We start from the raw sequence: 6488 nt of genomic DNA on the forward strand, positions 1-6488 counted from the left end.
GAGAGAGTGGATGAAAAAGAGCACAAACAAGGTAAACAACCAAAACCCTCTGAAACAAGACCCGTGGCAAAAGTCGTTTGGACCTTGGTGGATGTGCAGGTCGAGCATCACAGCGCAGAGACTCTTCCTCTGCGCCGTGTCCATGGGCCGCTGCTGCAACTCAACACCAGTGATATCGATCGGCTTTCTAAGCCTCCGCCAACCTGGTCAAACCCGAGTCCTTTCTGATATTTACCCACCAAAGTATTCCCTTCTGCTAGCGCTGCCAACCCACAAGACATGGAGGGAGAAAAAAAGTCAATTATATACAACGTGCTTGGTTTCCCCTCAAGGATGGAATCCACCCTTTCTAATCCGATCAATTCATGTCAGACAGGAGACTGGATTCAGCGCTATCTCTGAAGTCCTGTAATCCAGGCTAAGTCTTCACACTGCCTGCCTCACCTCCACAAGAAAAGGGTTTGGTCCAGAGCGTGATACAGCAAATTAGTCATAGTGTAGGCTACATTCAGACACACTGCAGTGGATGGGTGCCTGTGTGCTAACAGCTAAGCGTTACTATATGCAATTCAACTCATTTCTATTATAGTTTGCACAAACAATACAGGGGGGACTAAGGCTACTTGTCACACCTTTTATGAATATTTTACTATTTGTTGTATTAAATCATTTTAGAAGCCTTTAAATCATTTTTGAAAGTATTTTTGAAAACCATTTTTTATATAGCAGGCATATTGAAATACATGAAAAATAAAAATATGCTGTTTCATATTTTCATAAAACAGTACCACATAATAAATATATACCAGAAATACAATCATTGGTTTAGCCACAAATACTGTAATTAATAAATTGTATAAACGTACAACTTGCCTCAATTTTCCCTTAAAAATGTTCCTTTACTATATACTTGACTCTTGTCTGAATGAGGTTTTTTTTTTTTTTTTGGTTAAGAGGCTTTTGAAATGTGCGACAACTAGCCCCTGTCTGCCCTTTTGTACAGTAGATATTCTGCGAGGTATAACCTTTAAAGAAAAAAAAAAAAAACTTTGACTTGTATCCACTGGTGAACTATATCCAAGCAGTATATAACTTTGAAGTATTTGGCTGATGGTGAGACATGGGAAGGTGTCCCATTACAGACATGCAAAGGCTAACGGCCAGTGCACACGGTAAATGAGCAGGAACGAGGAGAGAGTGCTGGGACACTTTAATTTCCACTGACATATTGTGCTTCATGTACAGTCTGAATGGCTCCATAAAGAAAGTGTAATGATGGTCCAGGACCCTGGCCAAATAGCTGACATGCACAGCTTCCCTGGTCAGCTCAGCTCCGGGTTTGATCCGTCTCATTACACCAGTCATTCAAATAATGGGCAGCTATGGGAGCTCTGGTAAAGCTGCAACTAATACACATGCCAAAGTCTACATCATAGTGGTTCACTCTCTCTGTCTGCTTAGTATGCACAGGTGTTCAAGGCTGAGAAAATAAACATATAAATCTTTTTTTTATAACATACTATGATAAAATAGATATTAAAACTATTTCTAAATTATAATATATATAATATATAATAATATTTATAATTTACTTCTTTTTTTTTTTTACTATTTTTCTCTAATATAGATTATCTAAAAAGTAAATTAATGTTATATATAATACTAATAAATACTACTACTATACTAACACCAACGAATAAAACAATTAATTATATCATATTCTAAATATAAAATTGTAAAAAAAATTACAAATGCTAAATAAAACAAATTCACAAACACATTAAGCATGTTCTAATATGTTTTAGATCATATATGAGATAAAGCGACACCTATAATAGGATCGCACAATCTACATTTGAAATGACAATATATTTTCAAACCGGTTCGTAAAAACGGCATTAAAGCTTGTCTACCGAGATCGGAACAGAACAATAGCTCCTTATTCTCTTTCAGATGAATGCATGGCAAGGAGAGAGAGGCGCGATAAATCGGCCACCCCTGCTCTTGTCTCGCTTCAAAAGAATCTGTTAGAGAGAGAGAGGGAGAGGGAGAAAAAAAGCAGGGAGCAAGACCCACACGATGTAGTTCCAGCCAATTGCATTCCAGAGAAGTGACCATGGCTGGAGATAAACAATGCACAATAGATCACGCTCCTCAAAAGGTATAAAAGAAAGGCAGATGCCGCAGCAATAAGGCAGTAGCAGGGGGAAAGAAATAATCCGCGTTTCTCCAGCAATTCCGAAAAGCATAATTGTTTAAATCCTTTTTTTCAGGATTGCTATTAACCCTGCGCAGTGTATGCTGTAACAATCTGCATGTGACGGGAAAGAGGAACACCTCTCTCTCTCTCCCTATGTGAGGTTGCCAGGCTCACCCTCTTCCAAACCACAGCCAGAGCCAAAATCGCTTTAAATTGTTCCTCACTGTCGCAAACAAAAAAAGCATTTAACACTCACCCATTGTGCGGGGACTGATCTCTCAACCACTCTAGCACCCCGTCAACACAAGCCCAGATATCCTTCCACAGATATGTAAACAGCCCACTAAGATTTCTTTGTTTGGATTTTGAAGCTGGGTAGGTTTGCCTTTGCTGCGCTTGCTTTTACAGCTTAGAAGCAGGTGGATGACAAAACATCAATCTCTCCAGGCACAATGTGTAGCACGTACGCTTGACACTCTACACAAGCAATATACAATCACACACTCCAATACAGGGCTCTCAGCTGTAATGATATGTGTTTGCTTAAAGGCAGCTTTACTGAATATTTGAGCATTTTTGGACAAAGAAAACACTGTGCATTATACTGAAAGGTTTAATGAAAGTGGAATCTGCATCCGCAATATCAGAGTATGGCAGAAAGTGACAAGGGCAGGGGAAAGTTATATTTCACATTCTATATATATATATTCGCACTATATTAATGAAAGGTATGTGCTATAGTCTGTTTGAGGGGGAAAAAATGTTTAGGAGGAATGAGTGTTACCACAAAGGAAACCTGTCAGAGAACAACTGAAATGCGGGGGATTGAGGCTAGGTGCCACACCATTTACTCCAGTGAATGTTTCTCAGAATCAGTTTCCGTATAACACCATAATCCTGGCTACAAGCTGGTGCTAAACTCTGCAGGACAGTGGCCCTCCAGGACCGAGTTTGGACACCCCTGCCTTAGGGTTTCACATGGATGACTTTAATGTAGTTAAATTAATGATCTAACATATCTGTTTTATATATATATATATATATATATATATATATATATATATATATATATATATATATATATATAAAAGATATATATGGAATGGACTCATTTTTCATTTTCAGGAGGAGTGTCTGAAAAATGATTAAATATATATCACTATAATCACAAAATGAATCGCGATTATTTTAATAAACAAACATTCGCAGTTTTTTTTTTTTTAGAAAGAAAGAAAGAAAACATGCATGCGTCATAATTACATAAGAAAGACATGAAATTTCTTGGGCCTGAATGAATGAGTCCATCAAATCAAAAAGGTTAAAAACCACTGCCTTAACCGCGGCGATATACTTTCTTGTAACAGCAAAATCAGTAATTCAGTAATCAGTAAATTAAGCAAGTAAATTAGCAAGTGTAAAAATGTGAAATACAAAACTATTCATGAATCAGCGAAATGTAAAAGGTAACATACAAAAACATTGAACGATTTGCACAAATATAGTAATTACTACAGTACTATATGATTTTATAGCATTTAAAAAATGTGACAACTTGCCCCTACCTGAAAATATCATTGTCCTGAATAAAAGCTATCAGTTAAAAAATGCCTTCATTAGTTCACTCTCGATTAATGTATGCCAATGGGGGTTAATTGTGTTCACTTGTTCATCCAACAGATGGGCTACAACAAAATAACGATACTGAAATTGTAGTTGAGAAAACAGAAGTCATAAAAACAAAGTGTTTTAATGCGACAAAATTGGGCAATGACGATGCGTCAGGCAAGTGTAGAAAAGAGGGGCGGTTTTGACCTAACTTACCTTGTTACGCTTTTAGTGAGTGTTCAAAACTATCTTCTTGCCTTAGCTCGACTCAAAACGGTAAGCTTTTTAATTCCAGTGGTACTGGTGGATTTCAGCGGGAAATTCGACCGTGTGTTTGCGTCATTACGTCACATCTGTACACAAGTAGAAGAATGTTCGACATCGGCTGCGGCTAGATGTAACCGATCGGCGAGAGTAGCTGTGTGCAGGCGGGGAGGAGCTGCAAATGGAGACGTGAAGTCGGACACTTTCTGGTTCCCGTAGTGAGCGCTCACGTGGTGTTTGCATACTTTACCACAGCTGAAGTAAAATAAATACAATATTTGCCAAATAATACACAGATGTTTCAGAGACATTTTTATTAAATACTTTATGTACTGCTTCATACAGCATCTGTTTGAACATGAATAAAGTTCAGCATAAGCTACTATCAATGAAGTGGTTTACGTTTTTTAATCAGTTTTAATTTGATAAAAATGTGACAACTTGCCCCTACCTGAAAATATCATTGTCCTGAATAAAAAATGCCTTCATTAGTTCACTCTCGATTAATGTATGCCAATGGGGGTTAATTGTGTTCACTTGTTCATCCAACAGATGGGCTACAACAAAATAACGATACTGGAATTGTAGTTGAGAAAACAGAAGTCATAAAAACAAAGTGTTTTAATGCGACAAAATTGGGCAATGACGATGCGTCAGGCAAGTGTACAAAAGAGGGGCGGTTTTGACCTAACTTACCTTGTTACGCTTTTAGTGAGTGTTCAAAAGTTGATAATTCCGCAAATAACTGCAATTGCAGATTTCGAACAGAGATGGCGACAAAGAGGAAAAACTATGGAATCCAGCTTTAAAGCCGCTCTTTTAATAGGCCTATTTCACAAAAATGGCCACCGAGACCGGAAGTAGGGTAAACTCTTTTCCGGTGAAAGCGCTAGCAGTAGCAGTCGGAGGACAAATGTGGAGACTAAAAGCGGCCAGTCCTGTCGCGTACCTTTTTATGTTTGCACTCATAGAAGCAGGGGCGTAATTTGTGGGGGGGTTGGGGGGGACATAACCCCCCCAATATTTAAATCTATGCATTACAACCCCCCCAATATTTATACCATGATCACATGAAAAGGAGGCATACCCAAACTTCAACCCCCCCAATGTTCAAACCAAATCTACGCCCTTGCATAGAAGAAACAACCCTATTTATAATTGCACAGCTTTCCTTGTGAAGATGTACAATTCTTAGTTTCATTCATGGTGGTAACATGAAAAATGAGCCATAATCTAGTCACTAGTCACTAGTGGAAGATTGCTGCAATCTCCGGGACAAACTAACACTTAATAACATGACATTTTAACAAAAGCCACTAGATTTCAAACATAGCCTACAATCAGACATCATTTCAATTTATTTATTAATTTTGTTTAGCTATAGTAAGTCATCAAGTGCCATGCCATTTAAATGAATGGAACTTTTTTTTTTTTTTATGAAAGCAAACGGCTCCCTGAAAACTATCAACAAAACGGACAACATCTGCTATTCTTACTTTTGTCAGATATATTAATGACAGAGAAAACAAGCTGTGCACAGTCCATTTTGAGAATGAATGGCAATCGTAGCGGGCGGCGGCGCGACCGAAAGTATCGCTGCCCTACTTCCGGTCTCGGTCGCCATTTTGTGAAATAGGCCTATCGAAGGAAGCTTATTTAAACATCCATTAAGTGATTAAAGCTGCAGTCCATAGCTTTTTTGGGGGTTACAAATTATTCAAAATAAATGTTTGAGCAAGTACATAACCAGCCAGTGTTCAAAACTATCTGCTTGCCTTAGCTCGATTCAAAATGGTAAGCTTGTAATAATGTTTTTATGGTAGTCAATGCCTGGCGAGAGACAACTTATCTTTTTATTCCATCTGAACTGTGCCCTGAATTACACATATGATGTGTGTCAATTTAAAAGATAATTATGAAAGTCAAGAAAGTCGCAGTTTGTCATAAAACAGAAGAGTAACATTTAGTTTTATGTGAAAATTGCTCAATGAACTACATCTCTCGTCTCGCACTATGTACGTCACAAGATCCGTTGCTCGTATGTGTGCAGTCTGGTACAAAACACTCAGGCATGACGGCGTAACGTTACGATTATAACGTAAGACTATAGAAACAGACAGAGGTTAGCTTCAGTAAAGTTAGCTTCATTCATTGAGAGAAAAGGTATGACGTCACACGTGCGCCTTTTGGTTATAGTAGTTACGTATTTTCACAGTCTTATACCTCAACAGTTTTACATCAAACTGCGACTTTCTTGACTTTAAAATGTATCTTTTAAATTGACAAACATCATATGTGTAATTCAGGGCACAATTCAAACGAGATCAAAATATTTTGTTGTCTTGTGCCATTGACTACCATAGCCTACAATATTTTTCCGAAGTAAGGTCAAAGAGTAAGGTCTCATGGTGGTCAACCG

The sequence above is a fragment of the Rutilus rutilus genome (genome assembly GCF_951802725.1).
Source record: "Rutilus rutilus genome assembly, chromosome: 20".
Taxonomy (NCBI): Eukaryota; Metazoa; Chordata; class Actinopteri; order Cypriniformes; family Leuciscidae; genus Rutilus; species Rutilus rutilus.